This window comes from Coturnix japonica, chromosome 1 (genome assembly GCF_001577835.2).
Source record: "Coturnix japonica isolate 7356 chromosome 1, Coturnix japonica 2.1, whole genome shotgun sequence".
In the NCBI taxonomy this organism is placed as follows: Eukaryota; Metazoa; Chordata; class Aves; order Galliformes; family Phasianidae; genus Coturnix; species Coturnix japonica.
The window spans coordinates 22,565,301-22,584,012 of NC_029516.1; the positions used below are offsets into that span (position 1 = coordinate 22,565,301).

An 18,712-nucleotide genomic window follows, 5' to 3' on the forward strand; every position below is an offset into this window, starting at 1 on the left:
TGTAAGATGCATCAGTACAAGTATATATCTGATGGAAACATGTAAGTATTGCAGAAAAAAAAGGCCAATAAATGTTGATCCTTACAAGGATGTTATCTGGCACAAGATGAGCATAATTGCAGATGAGGAGATTAGAAACTGATTCAACCAAGGATTAACAAGGGGTGCTTATCAACTGAACAACTGTGATAATGCAGGATGACATTTACATCCAATGGGTAATTTTGATCTGTGAAAATCAGTTTTGACTACAGAGTTACTGACTACGCAGTGATTTTCAGAGATAAAACTCTTGTTTTATCTGTGTTTAAACAGCACCTTCTCCTCCGAACTTCAAGAGCTTGGATTGGAAAGCACTGTGCTGGGCCTGGAGAAGATAACTATTTGTCAGGGCTATTCTGCACAATTTTTGTTCTGAAAGCACCACGCATTTGCAAGATGTGATGTTCAGAGAAGTTGCTTGAGCCATCACATAGCAAGTATCATCACTGAAACCACTGAAGGACTCTATATTGAGGCTTCTTTCTTCAAAACAGATTTTCCAGGGTGAAGTAGCCTTACTCTGACAAGCAGAAGGAGCATTAGTCAGTGTCAGTCAGACTATAAATTCTCAATAAACACATTTCAGCCAAATAGGCTTTTGCTCTGTCAGCAGAATATCACAGATTCAAGATCAATGAAGTAAAAATTCACATGCAAGGTTTCCCACAGCACTGACACATGGCCTACAGTGGGACATAAACTCTATTCATTCACTGTTTTCAGTGAGGGTGTTAAACAGTTGAGAAAATGAGAGTTGGAAAGACAAAAAAAATCACACAAAACAGGAAGTTCTTGAAAATGCTTGAATTTGTACCTACTATTCAAATTTAACAATAGGCTGTGCGACAGTGGCGTGCTTGGTATAATAGCCAGTAGGAGTATCAGATACAGAAGGAAAATCCGCTGCTAAAAGAGAATTCTATCCTTATAATTGTCATCATGTCACGCATTTCATTTCATCGTTCACTTTTGATCGTGACTGCTTCACATCTGCAGAAATCACCTCCGAACTTCTGGTCTAAGAAACGATGATCATTGTTTCCTTGTTACTCATGCCTATGTCACACAGCAAAAAGCCCATTCAAAGACATGAGGAAAAGTCCAACACAACGGAAAGGACAAATGAGTCCAGCATGTTTGTGGCTGCAACCAGAGCACATTTACTGGCTGAATTCTGTGTGCTTTTGTAATCTCACTGTCATCATTTGCAGTGTGCTTGCTTGCTGTGTTGTTAAGCTGAGAATGCTTTTGGCGTGATACTTCACTTATCATGTTTTCACAGCACTTAGCAAAGAATTTTCAGTTTGTTGATATTTTGCTACCAAAGCAAGAGTAAAATATATAAAGCGTAAAGCTGTGAAGATTTATGACTTAAAATTGGTTTAGATTAGTATTTTCAAATATTATTTTTCTAATCTGAGGACTGCCTTCCTGGATTTACAGCTTGTGTGTCACATTTTACTGTTGCACCCTGTGTTATGGATACCTGGGCCTGGTCTCACCCTGCCTCTGCTCAGACTCTGAGTGGAGCTACCAACATCAGAAGTACGCTCACACTGGGATCCTTGTGCAGTCAATGCAGGGAGATGAAGATTGTGCTTGAAATCTCTTGCCTGTCCATAAAGCCTCTGAGCAAAAGCCTGGAGAAGGGACTTCCACTTTCCTCAACCATAACATTGATGTGAGTTTGTGTGACTTACACTGTCCAAATTTTTGTTATCAAGTACAGTCATATTTAAGTCAGAAATTATGGAGGATGTTAATACATGGAAATTTAACATTGCTGCAGAAGCTAAAAACAGTTTAAAAATATTTGTAAAAACAATGCCATCAATGTTGTTTTCAAAAATATCTTTGACTATGTGTATGAACTATTTACGATAACAACAGCAAAAAATGTATCTCTAGAACCAGGATGTACCACATTCTAGTTTTATGGCTAGAAGGACCATAGGTCTGTTAGAAATTGCATGTTTTTCCAGCATCTGGGAGCCCGAGAAAGTCTGCTCTGAGGTATCATGAGATGTATTTCTGCTTTCTTTACACACCCCACATTAGGAAGCTAGATTCCAAATCATCCTGATATTCAGAGACAAGAGAACATCCACAAAGAAATAAAACCAGAAAAACAATTCTTTAATGGATATGCTAAATACTTCCTCTCTCTCTCTTATTTTTTCAGGAAGTAAACGCTGAGGTGGAGCTCTGGGACTGCCCTCCTTAAATAATACCCACAATTATTTAGTAAAAAATCATTCATTGAAAAAATTTATCAGCAGTAGCAAGGATTCATAAAAGATTAGGATAAATAGACAAATTTCTGAGGCAGAAATCTCAGCATTTTTTGCCTTTAAATCAAGAAAACGTTTCTTACTGAAAGATATATGATCTTTTGGCTGCAATTTATGAGGTTCAGTGCAAGAATTACTGGGTAACACTTGATGGCCCATGCTATGCAGGTCAGATTAAATGATCACAATGGCCCTTGACCTTAGCAGCTACTAATCTTTCATGAGAGCAAAGCCATAAAAGACAGATGAACTGTAATAAAGAGGAATTGGAGTCTCTGGAGGACTATTTAAGGAATGTCTCAAATTAGCTAATGCAAGAAAGAGACCTTTTCTAATAGGAAAGCCTTAAAATCATTGCACTTCCATAGATCTTTTATGTATATATTCATATTTCATTTTGATAATAAGAGAAATTGAATGTTGGTTAAAAATACAGTTTGAGTCCCTTTGGCCTCCCCAGATCTGTTCCAGATTTCTCAAGGTGGGATATGGGGTGGAGATGCTTCAGTAGATCTTTTTGGGAATAAGACCTGGGAGTTTCTCCCAGTTGTTGGTAAAACCTAGCCAAAAGAATACGATGCTGTGCTCAGGGAAAGCTTGATCAGGAGAGAAAAGGAGGTATTTAGGTCTTTGGACCTGATCATGGTGAGCCTGGGAGGCTGCTGGAAACAACAAGATGCTTGGAGCCCTGTAAGATATGCAGAGGAAAAAATGGGCCTGGCCTAAGGGACTGGGCCCAGGAATCACAAAGACTTTACAGAAATGCCTGTGATTTACTGTGGGAGGAATCTGGATGAGACACAACTAAAGAAGCTTCTTTTTATTTACTGATAGTCTTGGCCAGCAGGGCTGTGTACTCCCATGGGATGCACTGAGAAAGTCTTGTGATGGCCTCGGGACGAACAGAAGATGTGTGAGAAATGTCTTCAAATAGACCAAAGTTTTCTGCCTAGAAAGTCAAAGGAGTCAAAACTTCCAAGGAGTGAAGCATCAGAAAATGTAAACTGTTTCTAGCCTGTGGATCTTATGTGAAGGAAGAACACCGAAAGACTGCTGTGCCTGATTTCCAGGGAAAACCACCCAGGAAATTGATGTTGAGCTTACAGTGCAGCTGCAAGTTGGTTGAGATAAGTCACTGAAGACAGCAAAGACACAAAAGATATAAAAAAGACACACAGAAATCACACAGACTGATGTGATAGGGAGGGCTAGTGAGACAGAAAGTGAGAAGAAAACAGAAGAAAGAGACCTTCTGTTTTGTATGCTTTAATACTGCAAGGAAACAATATGAAAAAGTGATTGTCTGACGAATGAAAGTAACTCAATAAGAATGAAAGGTAGTGTGACAGTCTCTTTTGATCTACGCTATAATTGAACAAATGTATTGCAGTCTCACATATGGCACTGTGTGCTATGGAACCTGAAATGGAACAGTGCATCTCTCCCTAAATACACCTTGTCTTTGACATTCATTTCCATCATCTCATGGATCTTCCATAACTCCCTACAAACTATTTCTGGGGTGATTCATTAAAAATCCTGGGCATACTGATACCCTGTAACTGAGTGCTGATGAGTGGCAGCAGTGTAGCTGCAGTACCTAGTTCTCACTGAGGATCTCATCTGAATAACATAACTTGCCAAACAACTCTCATCAGAGAGCACAAAACTCAGGTCATTTTGAGGCATTTTGTAGTGGAGGCTCCTCCTCTGAGCCCAGTTTCTGACAACTGAGGTAAAGCTGAAAGAAATTTTCTTTCTGGTTGTTCCATCACCAGGCAGAAAGCTGAAGGTAACATTTCCTGATGCATTTCCACCTCTGGCAGCTCAGGCCATCATATATCCCAGTGCTGGCTCTCTCCTGTGTTAGTCCCAAGAGCAGACCTGTTCTTCCTTTCTACTCCTTCATATGGTACCTAGTGGATATCATTCCCACAGTCATAATCCTATTATATGCATGAAAGAATCCAGTGGCTTTCCTAATATCAGCATCTTTCAGTTATTATAGCTTTTGTAGTAAACTGTGGTTGAGGCTGACAGGTCGAGATTTTCCCACAGGGATATTTAAGTGAGGTGAAGTTAGAAGATGAAGTTAGGTGAACTGTTTTTCTTTCCTAAATGCTTTCCATTCAGCCTTGGCTAAGAGTGCATTACAGAATGTGTTTGTGTCTTGCTGCAAGTTGCATTCTTCTTGTTTGGGCTGCTGATTCACTGTCCTAAACCAGGTCAAGATGTGGGAAAGATTCCTGAAGGCTGTCCATTAGGTTATTAGTAAAAAGGCAATGGACTGAGTTTTACAGCAAATGGCAAATGAATTGAGCCCAGCTTGACAGTTTTATTTCTTGTCATCAAATAGAAGTTTTTGACTGTTGCACACTCCTTTTGTAAGCTTATTCATCAAGGTCTGACTCTGTTGCTCTGAAGCAGAACTGAATTAGGCAATCACAAAGAAAGACTCGAGGTTTCCTTCCACAAAAATCAAATAATAACTTGGGAGTGAAGGGAAAGGAGAAAAGCTATTGCTGTGATCCCCATGTGGTTTCCTTTTTAGGAAGAATATGTGATTCCACTGTCCATATCACCTCCTTTTGATCAACAGTCAAACAATGTATAGAGAAGGGGATGTGGCTGCATTCTTCAGACTTTCTGCATGTGATTTTATTCCCATTTAAAAGTTACTGAAATACGGCACATAAAGAACAAAGTTCTTTAAAGTATGGCAGAAGATGGATGGTGTCATTTATCAACTGGGGAACTTACTCTGAAACAAGGCTCATTCCTCAGAATGCTCTTCACAACAGGGTGAAGATTGTTGTATTTCATACATAATCCATCTGCAGTGGCTTGTTTTGCTCCTCTGCAAAGAGATCATAGCTCATATTAATCTTTTCCTGGTTAGAATATGCAAATAAATTCATTCCTTCTCTAGCTAAAACACAGAAGTCTTTATCCCTCATGCCAAAAAGCAGATAAATTTGCAGTTTTCCATGTGCACATCCTCTATTATTTGGGAGCATTTAGGAGCACACCAGTGGCTTAGACAAATGAAACAGTTTTTTAAACATGATTCCTAGGAATTCTAGGTTGTTTCCCTGATTTGGGTACAGGAGACAGGGGGCAGAGAATTTACGTCACTGAATTTATAGACTGCACATAAGTCTTCCAGATGGACGTGATACTGTTTAATTTAAGCATATAATACAGCCAAAAGATACATCTTTACCTTACAGAACATAAATTACAACTAGGCGATCTTCTCATGTGTTTAAGAAGTGCTCTGCATGTGAAGAATTCAGGTCAGGAAGTTATAATGCTTCCTAAACACAAGTGTTTAGGTATCTTGCAGGTTTATTGTCTTTGGAAAGTCAAATGCTTCCCAATAATACTCTTCTGGTACAATAAATATGCACAAAACTTTGTTTTCCTGAAAGCAGTAAAGCACAGGGAGGGCCAAATTTCTTACATCACAGAGAACAATTTGAAAGAAGACTTTCCTGGCTTTTCCTCCATGCAACACTCACTGCTTGTCTCCCTTTCTGATCCTGGCTATTTCTAATGTATAGACATAGCATATACTTCTCCAGCAGTCACTGTTAGTGCCTGCCCTGCAGAAGCCAATTGCCAAGCTTTTTCTCTCCATTTGCACTCAGTCACACCAAGTGAGCTGAATGAAAAGAGGAAATAGGCCCAGGATCTGATAGATCTCATGAGACATGAAAAGGCTTCAGAGGATAGGTAAAGCAGAACTTTTTCTCTTGCTATTATAATCTCTAATCAGATGCAGATAGTTGGAAATGATATTAGGGATTAAAGGTACAGTAAAATATTAACTAGAAAGACCATGTGTCTGTAACCAGCCCAACAATAAATAGCAGTAGGAAAAGCAATAACATAATTTTATTGTATTAGTAATTGATTTGTCATCATATTATCAAAGTTGGATTTAATTAACTGCACTTTTCCTTCTCTTACACACTTTAGGTATTGGACGGCTTCTCTCAAGTCTCCTTGGAACCTTCTCCTCTCAAGGCTGAACAACCCCAACTCTTTCAGATTATCTTCACAGGAGAGATGCTGCAGCTTTCTGAGCATCTTCATGGCACCTCTCTGGACTCACTCTAACAGGTTCACATCATTTTGCACCTCCATTGCTGAATGCAGTACTGCAGGTGGGACCTCATATGGGCAGAGCAGGGGAGAATCATCATCTCCTTCGCCCTGCTAGATACACTTATTTTGATGCAGACCAGTATTTGGTTGGCTTGGCTTTGAATCCTTTGTAATTTTTTACCCCTCTGAAATTGTCTAAGTCTACATCTCTGTTCTTAATCCAAATATACTTCAACTCCCATCTTGCTACTACTATGACACAAAAAAGTAACATATAAAAGTTGCACCCATTAGGGGCTTGAGGTCTTTTTCAGGTTGGTATTATGCTGCTCTTTAGGTTCCTAAAACCCCGCTTTTCTGATAGAGTTTTCTTTGTAATTATTTAAGAGCACCTTAATGTCATGAGGCTTTTCCTTGATGCTGAAGTCTGCAGCTAAAATGTCATAGCTCTATATTTTTCACCTTTTTTTCTCAATTCCATTATAATTTCACAATTTCATGATTTACATTATACTCAGTAAGATGTCTTTGCCTTGGTTTCATTCAGTTTTCTTAAGACAGGAATCTGCTATCTGTCAATGTGCTTTTTTTTTTTTTTTTTTTTTTTTTTTTTCTCCTTTCTGTTTTATTTTCATTTGCCAAAATGCCCCAAAAGAATCATTTTGTCATTTGACACCCTGCTTAGAGGCAAGACAGAAAAGAAAGCACTTCAAGGCCACATGATCACATGATTGTGTGCCCCAGTGGCGCAGTGGTAGGAATGCCGCCTTGCAACACTGGGGCCTGGGGTTCGAATTCCCCCCGTGGCGCAAGTGGTAGAAGTGCCGCTCTGCAGCACAGAGGCTCGAATCCCGGGGGTTGGACTCGATGATCTCTAAGGTCCCTTCCAACCCGCACGAGACTATGAAATTATGATCACTTTATCCTCCTAAGTCAGGCTGGACAACAGGCAGAGCTTAGTAGGAAAAAATCACAGCACTAAGAGCACTTTGCTCACAAAGTTAGGTGTTGTATCTGCAGTAGCAGTGCTGTCACTGCCTTTGAACACCTTGCCCTCTCTCAAAGAGCACATCTCAAAGGCAGTTCTCGAAGTCTCTACACCAACACTGCACAAAACTTGAGAACATAAAATCTCCTCACCTTTTCACCCTCTCTTGACTTGGAGATACGAGGACCATCAAGCAGTCATTTCATTGCTAGCTGTAGGTTTTACACTGCTGCCAATTTCATTGAGAGAGCTACTGCAAACACTCTCTCTGGCCATTTTGGTTAATAAAAGCTCCAGAGGCCTTCCTCCATCTCATATTCAGAGGGATGCAATTTATGGTTCTTCAGTAACAAGTCTGTATTTCAAATATTATTTTTGTTTACAGAATCACATCTTTTTTTTTTGTTTGTTTGTTGTTCTTTTTGTTTGTTTATTTATTTATTTTTTTTTAAATCTATTGTGGTAATCTTCTCAAGTTTGTGGACTGGAAATCATTAGGCTGCTTGTTTTTGGGCCTCTCAAACACAAATAACTCTTCACCTTCCCTTGATCTACTGCAATCCCCTGTTTTCTTTTCCTTTAGTCACTGCTGTGGGCTTTGCTCTCTCTGTAGGCTTTTTTCTTTTTTTTTGGAGGCTGAGGACCTTTAATCAGAGAAATCCTTTAGTAGTGCACATGTAGCTCATGCACTCAAATTGAAGTCCCCCAGCCCTGTGTGTTGTGTATGCTTACAGTGCACCTCTTTAGAGATTTATGATATGCAAAAGAAACAAGAGGCTACATATTTCCAAAGCCTTTACTTAATTCCTCTCTATTCAATTTACTTGTATTCATTACATTATTCCTCACTTCCTTTCGTAAACGAATGTCCTACTCACAGGAAGTTGTAAGACTGTACATAAGTTTTTTTCCTACTTATATTTCTGAGCTTCTTATTTTCCAAGTTTAGGTGAGAATCCTCAGTGTGTCTATTATCTATTATCCCTGGGTCCCGCTATTCCTTCCAGAGCCGTTGCTATTCGTTGCATTAGTGGCACATCCCACTCCTGCAGAAGACCTGCTGTGCTCCATTAATATGATATGTTAAGAAGCTCTCTTAAGCTGCCCATGCCCACAGATGTGCCAAGACATTTAGTTTTGTGGAAGATAAAAAACAAACTTACAAAATATCCAAAGAGTTAGGGAAAAATTGTGTCCAATATGTTGAAATGAAGAAGGAAAGAACAACAACAGAATGGCAACCAGAAGATTTCAACTATTTCTTTTTAGCTCAGCTCCTCAGCAATAAACCCATGATTTATTTTCTACGACAGTTTTCAGGATTTGGCCAAGAAGATGAAATTTGAAATGAATTATGCTAGCATAGTTTTATTCCAGCCACTGAATCACTTTTATCTGCCTGCTTATTTTTATGGCTCCATTCAACGCTGTACATGTAAGCCTCTCAAGTAATTATGGGTTCATAATGACAACACTTCTTCAAGGTGGAGAATTATTAACATCTTAGTGTAACTGGGGAACTGAGGTGCAGTAAAATTAGCTTCTTGCACAAGGTCAAGTAAGGAGTTTCAGAGACTCAGTCCCAGTTCACTGACTTTTCTCTCCCATTTTTACAGATTTATATATATCCTCCTTTTAGCTTTTGAGTGCTTTTTAACTATTAAATGACAGATTGATAGCATTTCATTCATTTATTTTGAAAACGTCTCAAAATATTTTGTCCTCTTGACAGACATGCTGAACTGGGATGCCCAGTGTTCAGACAAATGTGACATACCTTCTCCAGTTTGTTTCAAATAGCAATTATAACTATTTCTGTTATAAACTGGTTGATGCTGTTCTGCTTTTTAGAGCCATGTAGGGTCTATAAAGGTCTTTAAGTATTCACATTCTTCCCAGATCCTGATTGTTTGACTACAGAGTCATTCTGTTTCTTTTTCTGGCTTGGACAACACCAGGGAAAGCATGTCTAATTAGATGCCTGGACAACTGACTGAATCTGGGCTTAAATTTTCTTTTCTGTTTTTAATAAATAATAATAACTTAAAAAATAATCAAAAATTGACAGTTCAGTTCCATGATGGGTTTTGGTACAAAAGATCTCAAATATGAAGTACTGACTGATGATGTAGGTGTTTATCTCTGGACTGACTACTTTTATCTTTAGGCCACTGTTATTATTTTCTCATTCAATTTATGCTCAACTTAGATTACTCTTCTTCCATGCAATTTCCGTATATTAGCTGGGGACCAAGTGCATATGGGGTCAGGAATGTTAATTATGGGAATTAAAGTTAGCTGAGAAATGGCAAAGATCTTCCTTATCACAATGAAGAAAATTTCCAGTGGGCTGTGATGTTTCTTGGTAAGACCTGCTCTTCAGACCGGAAATCTTAGAGAATGAAATAGTTTTGATGAGGTACAAAAATAGACAGTAGGGGAATGAGCACATTTGGTGAAGTCCTACCTAGTTAATGGCACCAGGAATTTACTCATTGACTTGAAAGAATGAGTAAATTCACTCACTTAAAAAATGCAGTGGATGAACAGCTTTCTTATTTTTTATAGTAATGTATTTTTATTACCTCGTTTTCAAGATTTTAAGAAACCATTTAATGACACCCAGCTTTCAAGAGCCTCTTGGTGTGTAGGTTTCTTGGGAATAGAATAGAATAGAATAGAATAGAATAGAATAGAATAGAATTAGAATAGAAAAGCAAATCATTCCAATTGAGAGGGTCTTGATCACTGAGTTCAATTGTCAGAGTACTTCAGGGCTAAGCCAAATTGAAAAGCTATAAAAAGGAGCAGTACTCAGACATTAATCTTTATCTCAGTCCCCATGGCTTTCTCTGCAGGTTTTCCTTTTCAAAAGCTCCCTGTCAACATCCAACCATGCTTCTCCAGGGCTCTGGGAGGAACCCCCATTTCCTGCACGTACTGAAGGCAGCAGCTATTGGAGATGGGGAGGAGAGGAGAGCATTTATTTCAACAGTGGCTAGCTTCCCAGCTGAAGAACCAAATTACTCAACTCTCCATGCTGAATTTCTGCCTGTAAATACAGTAAATGCACACCAGCAACTGCCCCAGAGAGGTCCTAGGGCTCCGATCAGCAGCAGCTGGGGGTCCCACTGCCCAACAGCACCTGTTGGATCTGAGCCTGCTATTGAGTAACCCCACTGTAGTACAAAGGGAGGGTATTTTGGTGGGTACATTTAATTCTTGCTGGTATTAGTCATAGCCTTGGTGACTCATCGCTCTGGCTCACAGAGTAAAAGCAGATTTACCCTTTATAGGGTTTGGCAGTTGGCAGATGATTGTTTTGCCTCTGTGAATCAGGCTTTTATTTATTTAGACTGTAATCAAGAAGGAACTGTCTGTTTTGTGACCTTCTAGGCCAGTGAAAGGGAACAAAGGATTTCTCTTTATTATTATTATTTTTTGGCATCACGCAGTTAAAAGAACAATGCAAAACTATGATAAAGGGTCATTCCCTGGTTGGCTGGCTGCTTGGGCTATAGCTGTGCTTAACATTATCCCAGTCAGTCTGAGGAACTCTTTTTTTGTTTTATCAGAAATAACTATTTAAATATAAGGAAAAGTAGATTTCATACTCTTTAGAATTCATCAGGACAAAGTACTCCCTTCTAGCAGATACCTGGATAACTGCATAACATACATAAAGTTCCTCAACTAATCCTGCTAAGCTTCTGCTGGACAAAAACTAATGAGTGAGTTTTGCAACGTGCCTGGTGATTGGATGGAGTTTATCCTGCTGGATTTCAGAGAGTCGCATCCAAATCACAGAGAAAAATAATCAGACAGCAGGCAGGGACTGTGGTAAAGCAGCTCAAGGACAGCAATTGGGACAGAATGCCCAAAATACATCTAGAGATTGCTCAGTGATAGCGGAGCTGAAGCAAGTCATAAAAAGCTAAGAATAACTGTCCAGAAAAAATTAACCAGTTAGCACTTCTCCACATAAGGAGAAAATGCTGTTTGGAAAGTTCATGCAGTACCTTAAATTTGCATTTTGTTTAAAGAAAATGGCTTCATCGGTGTGAAGAGCAGTAATTCACTCCTTGCTCTTGGCACTCCGTAGGCATTTCACTGAGACCTGTAAATGATCTGCAATATGTTCAGGGGATGCCAACAAGTATTATTCATCGCTACAGCTGCATTTGCTGCATAGCTTTCAAAGATGGTTGTTTCGAAATATTTTTCCCCTCCAATGTTCAGCTAGAGAATGGTTTCAAATGCATTGAGAAATCATGGTGCTTAGTGATCCTCAGATAAACTTAACTTCATCAACAGCAAAGTAAAAAAGAGGTCTTTTTTCATCCTTATTTTAAGAGGTTTTCATTAAAGTTCCCTGAATTTAACAAACATAAAGCAGGTCTGGGACAGGCTAAGTGCATGTGGGTCTCCATGTAATCACTGGTGGTGGTTGCATGTGAGCTCTGAGCATTGCATCCATGAAGGAAGGGTTTCTTGTCCTCCTGATTGCATTTCTGTATGTCCGCATTGCAAAGATCACTAATATGTTCTTTTAATAAGGGTGTCAGTTGAGGAGAAGAAATTGAAAAAACTCTAGAATGTTGAGTTATTTACATGAGAAGCTGTATTGCTGCGTATCCCATGCTTCTTTTAAACCAGTGCTTTCTGGCACAAGAGAAAGCTTCAGCTTTGAGATAGGCAAAAAATCTCCATTAGGTATAAATAACGTATAACAGCTTAATCAGTTTGGAGCAGATGATTCCCAAGCAAGGTAAATTCTCACGAGAAATTTCTGCAAAGATTTTGATACTCTTAGCAGTTTGAGAGTACTTTCCAGCAAAAAAGTGTCCAGGTTAAAGGACTACTGGTGAGAAATAGTTTCACTAGCAGACAATGAGCGATCTCCAAAAATCTCTTTCACCTCTCTATTTTTACCTAATACAGAAGAGATGAAATGATAAAATTATAACTGTGGATCTGAACTCAAGATACAATTTAAGAGAAGTTCTGTTCTATTTCTACTGAAGCCAAAGGGAGATCCCAGTTCATACTCAGCTCTAAAAGCTTTTGTTGCTGCTGTGGTTGGCTTTCATGTATTAAGGAATGTACATAGAGCACATTCCCAAATTCTTCACTTAGAGTCTGATAATAAAACTTCACGCCACTGAGATCATATTTTAGTGTGGCTTCAGCTGAAATACTCCTGAAGAAAATGTTATTGAATTTCATAGCGTGTGATCATCCAGTCCAACCATTCACCTGTTACCAATAGCTCCCACTAAACCATGTCCCTCAACACAACATGAACATAAATAGGCCAAGGAGAAAATTACTTAAGATCTACTTAACTGTGCTTTCATCTTCTGCTTTCTTTTCCTCAGCAGCGTAATGTCCCTGAGACTGTACTTGGTATTGGTTGCCTGTTGTGATGAGCACAGTGCAGATGTAGCAATTGAAGTTCGTAGTAGCCTTGATTTTATTGTGACTCTCAATATGTTTGTTGTTCTTCATATAGCACTTTTTTTTCCCTGTTTTCTTGTGATAGCTGGGACCATCAATTACTGCTTAATAAGAAAATATTCCAATTCACTCAACTATGCAGAAAAATCATCAGAGTTTGAAACCAGACACTAATGACTACTATATTGACTACAGTCAATATTCTTGCCTTCAGGTTTAGAGAGGTAGGAGTAGCAACTCTTATTCTTTACAAATTATCTCCTCTTGAACACTGCTTGACTAAGACACTACAAATACAAGAGTTTACACAATGTTATGGAGGAACTGGAAGACTCAGTGAGTAAGAAGGCAGTGAATGTTACCAAATACAAGCAAAACAAAACTCCAGTTCAGCACCACACTTGCATTTATCTCAGGTCAATAAGTCGAATTTTCTTTGAAAACGATTCAAGTATAGGAATGCATTCCAGCGAACTACCTTCTGTTTTCCTGGTTCACGCACTCTTAGATGTTGGCTTTGGTAGCTGTTGGATTCAGTGTTTTTTTGTTGAAGTTTTTTTGTGTGACCTACAACAGCTGTGCCAAATCTGTAATGTTGTGAGTGACTTATCTGTAGTAGCTTAAGGTCTAATCCACCAGCTGCTGGAAGATCACTTAGCTGTTATGCAGCTTTTGTGGCTACCAAGAATTTTCTAAAGAACTTCCCTGAATCCACTGGCCCTACAAACATACTGTTCCGTGCATTTCTACCCACACAAGACATCTGCAATTCACTGGTTGGGACTGCAGGTTATGGAATGGGTCAAATGCCTCCTTAGCGAGGGTGGGCTACACCACAGTGGAAAATCTTGTCTCTTCATTATGCCCTTGATAGTTCTACAATCTAAGAAATGGGTTCCTACAAATAAACAACATCTGTGTGTTATCAGTATTATCCATCTTCAAGATGGAACACATTCATCTAAGCAGAGCCTGAAAGCCCTCCCAGGAATATTTAAAATCCATTCCTTAGGAAAGCAAACAGATACTTATGCCCAACCCTATGTCCTGCTCAGACTCCTACATTCACAATGAGGTCCAGTGACTTCTCTGGGTCTTTACAAAGCAGCTATAGTGCAGGGCAAATAGCCACCTTTAATTATTAGTACACTGTGCTGTTTCTTTTTTTGTTGTTGTTGTTTTTTTAAATGTGTATACTTTGTTTTTATCACTTCTTCTTAATGAGAAAATTCAGTTAAGGTTGGCATTTCAAAGAATGAAGTAAAATGTTCAGAAGGGTTTAAATACATAAATGCCAAGTTTCCCTGTAAACTCAAGTCAGATATCTAAATGATCAGAGGAGATCCCATGAAAACAAATGTGCACAAAGTTGTCACGACCACGTTTCTGTGTGATCTGAAGGAAGACCTGGAGCTGATGTGAATAGTTTGGAAGTAAAACAAAACATATTATAATCATGTATTTAGAAGAAATATGTGTGCATTTCAATGACTCATGGAAATGTATCCCAAATTTGGGAAAATTATCTTACTTTTATTACAGATTAAAAGTTTATTTGTGTTTAGGAAAAACACAAGAAAGAAAAGGTGAATGGCATTTTAGTTTTCAGTTCCGATTCAGCAGAAAGAAATCTATGATTAAAAATGTTGGAGGGTACAAACCAATGGCTTTCCTTGAGCATCAGGCAGGTGTTACTCATGCAAGTAACTAACCCTGTGTGACTTATTCCTTCAGAAGATGAACCTGTGGATTCACAGAATTTGATAAAACTGTTGCTCAAACCAGAGGGCATAATTACACTGCAGTATAATTACTTTTTAGAAAACAAAAACAACAAAAATCAAAGGGAATTCTAGCAGATGGGAAAGTCTTACCTTTTCTCCACCACTCCAAATCCAGTTCATTGGTGAAATAGTCAGAAGTTCTTCTGGTTCCCAGTTCCAATTTCTTTTGCCTTCTTGATGGTAAGATGCCATGAGCTATCCACTATTGGTAGTGACTGCTCCATGAGCTCTACTATTCTGTTGCAAATGCAAAGGAAAATGAATTTATTAAAAAAAATCCTCCATGAGACTGGCTGAGCTCCATGTTTAATGGCACAGAATCATGGAACTGATGAAACTGGAAGGAACTCTAAGGGATAATCAAGTCCAACATCCCTAGAATAGGTTGCACAGGTAGGCAGCCAGATGGGTGCATCTCCATAGAAGGAGACTATACAAATTCTCTGGACAACCTGTTCCAGTGGTCCATCACCCTTACTGTAAAGAAGTCTGCATGTTAGTACAGAACTTCCTTTGTTCAAGTTTTAGGCCATTACTGCTTGTCCTATCTGCAGTTCAACTGATGGGCAGTTAAGAATTACTCACTTGTTCGTGAAAGAACCTACTGCTATACTGCCTGATCTGGTATTTTACCACATTAAAAAAGATGTTGCTTCAAGATTTTGATAAAAGCTTTAGTTTATTAATACTACATGTGTATATTTAGTTTATTAATACTACGTGTGTCCTGGTGGTGCAAGTGGTAGGAATGCTGCGTTGCAACACCGGAGGCCCTGGGTTTGAATCCCCCCTGTGGCGCAAGTGGTGGAAGTGCTGCTCTGCTACACAGGAGGCTCGAATCCCGGGGGGTTGGACTCAATGATCTCTAAGATCCCTTCCAACCCGCACGAGACTATGATACTATGATACTATTATACTATGATACATGAAATTAAAACATAGCCATAAACCAAGTGACATTTTACATCTTCTGTCTACATTCTACCCACTCATATCAGTTTCTTGTGATTAATTTGCCCACAGCTTTCTGTGTCTTCCTTCCAGTACTGAGTGTTCTTCCAGTGGAAAAATAAATTAGATATTATCATTTTTTTCCTTTCTGATTTTTACCATTCGGAAGTTCTAAAGACCACACAAGGAGGTTTTTTGGCAAGCGTGAAATATGGAGTTTTCCACAATAGTGGGTGGTTGCTTTTCTGAGAATCTCAAGCTTCAGCTATGACCAACAGCTTGTGGAAACACTTTCATACATGAGAAATGAAGTGCTGAGTAAATTATCCATTTTAGACAGAGATTCCACATCTAGGTAAGAATGGAATCTAGTGTTCCACTCCCAGCACGCAGATACCTCTCCCTGCTGGAATTCTTTCCATCAGACAACAAGACACAAATTTACTTTCTTTTTTCTTATCACTATGGGTGTGGCAGAAATCCACAGATACGGTAATAGATAAGAAGAAAAGAATTAGCTTCTTTGTTAAATTTTGGTAGGCAAGTGATTTGATCCCTTGCATTTGTACACTGTGTTTGTGTAATAAATTAGGAGACAGATAGCTTTTATTTTTTCTTTCCATTTGCCTGTGATAGCAGAGATATGCAGGTTTCAGATTTGCATTAAAATTATGTTAATGCTATGAGCTTGCAAGATTTAACGTTTAAAAGGTAATTCTCGAAAGATGTGCAATAAACATGAAATCTGTATAAATTCTGCAGAAATGAACAGATCATTAACCTGAACTACTTTGACTGCCTGCCACCAGGAGAGGGTGAGGTGAGGAACATGCTCCAATCATTCAGAAATAAGAGCCTGAAACAGCATCTTGGATAACCCTTATAGGTGCTGACCTCCCCTTGTTAGCACCAGGTGGAGCTTTGATAACCAGCTTCAGCCCAACAGCTTCCTTTTAGACGGCTTAGAATAGGTAACACGAACCTTACCCTGCAAGTGCCTATTATTTCTACCCAATACAGCAAAGCTTCTAATAGCAAACATAAATGGAAGAAAAGTGCCATAAATATTTCTAAGTGTTTTGCTGGAGCAGGGCCAGAGTGCTCATCTGTTTGCAGGATCAAACACCAAATCTTTAATGGTGTTTAGCACTTGAAATAACCATTGGTATCATTGCTCTGATGTGCTGTTACAGCTTTGAAACATGAAGGCCAGACCTGAACAGATTTGTTTGCCACTCATTCATGCTGTTCTCTTTAGCAGAGGGAGGTGAAGGTGTAGAAGAGCTCACATTTGGCTGAACAATGAGCACCTGAAAGTGATTCTCATCAGGGTCCTTCTCACAAAGACAGGAATGTTAAGGGCAGACACAGAAGTGGGAACAGATTTCATATACAGCTATTACATTTTCTTAATGATCTACCAAGCCCCTGTCAGGCATTTACCTTAGGTGCAGTTCAGGACATATGAGTTTAGAAGTCCAAATTTCCTCTGCAGTCCATGGGAAGAGACGCTTAGAAGGCCACTGGGAACATCCATGCTAGCTGCCCATAATCTCCTGCATTACCCATTTTGCTATTTAATTGCAGTATTAATGCGTGGTTGTTTCCTGGCAAGGTATAAAGTACACATGGAAAAAATATGATACTGCAAGAACACAGAGCACCTTTTTGAGTCCATTAAATTCCCCCTGTAAACTGGCAATTAGCTCTGCTTTCACTGAAGTCTTGTGTCTAAGCAGCACAAAATGTGTGTGGTTTTTTTTTTTAATGCAGTCCTAAACATGCTTTTTCACAGCAATTCATATAAATGACCTGCAAAAATGATACTGAATTTTGTGTCTGAGATGCTAAGCTTTATTTGGGCACACATCAGAAAGATAAAATAGACGCAACTTAACAATGTTATGCCTTGGCTTTGAATGTGGGGAACATAACACATTATCATTCTGCCAAAACAAACATGTTGCATTTGTGACAAATTTCCAGAAAAATACTTTTAGACTCATTAGCCACCCAGCTTTGTTTCCAAAATGACCTGAAAGAGTAAAATACTTCTCTCATCTACTTTCATGTTGTTTTAGGCCAAGCAGAGGATTGGCTTAAGGAGCTCTGTTCTGACTTTCATTAAACTATTCTTATTATGAATCTAGTCCAAACAAAGGAAAGAAAACATTTCAGCCAGCATTACAAGCTGACTTATATGCAGCTTTTATAGAACAGAACTTTACGTTTGCATTGCTGACTCCAGTTGCTGCAGTAAGTGTTTGGCAGTTCTGCTTGTCCAGGAAGACTCAGTTTGACAAGCTCCACTGCAAACAGCTCCACTCCGAGAATAGTCTCACGTAAGGCAGAGTCCTACCACTTTACTTTCCCATCCACTGTGGGAAGTGAAATATGCAGGTGCTGACAAGTAGGGTGGACAAGTGCACCAGCAAAAAAGAAATCTGTTGTGGGATGGAGCAATTCCTACCCTTCTACCACTTTCTTGCCCAAAGTGAAAGGGAAATTAGCACCTTGATCTATTTGTGTGAAGCACTGTTTGTTTGTTTAGAAGAGCTTTTACTGATACGTGACATGTTGGTATTTCTGATAACCTGCGTCTGTTTTGCAGATCCAACAGCTTTACAGCCTGCTCCAGTAAGCAGAGAGCTGAGCTCAGACCTGCACATACACCATACAGCCATCTGCATCGCTCTAGTGGAAGGGCAAAAGAGAGCCACTGCAGTTACCTGCAGAATCCTTCCACCACTTCAGTTCTGGCATTATTAGCAAAAATGTCATAAAGGACATGTCAACAAAGAGCTGCTTGCTGTATACTCTCCTTAATGAGCCCTGCAAACAGCTCTGGCCCTGTGAAGGTACACCAGCCTGCATGGCCTCCTGAAGTGGCATGAGGGTTTTAGTCCACTCTCAGCTCTGAAATGGATAATTTGCATCAATACATGTTTGCAGCTGGCCAGGTCTGATTTTTGTGTTGCCTCTTTTGAATTTTTATTCATTCATCCATTTATTTATTTATAGGGATCAGTATTAACAGTAGCAGAGATGATGGCATTGCTTTGGTGTAAAAGGATGACATTTCAACAAGA

At 39.1% G+C, this 18,712-nt stretch overlaps 1 long non-coding RNA gene across 1 annotated transcript; it reads left to right on the top strand.

The window, feature by feature from the left end:
* Nucleotides 1–516: 516 nt before the first annotated feature.
* On the top strand, nucleotides 517–18,470 carry LOC107309161. The gene is made up of 3 exons (XR_001553100.2): nucleotides 517–1,723; nucleotides 6,315–6,458; nucleotides 18,235–18,470. It is a non-coding gene; the product is annotated as an uncharacterized LOC107309161 (long non-coding RNA).
* The last annotated feature ends 242 nt before the right edge of the window (nucleotides 18,471–18,712 follow it).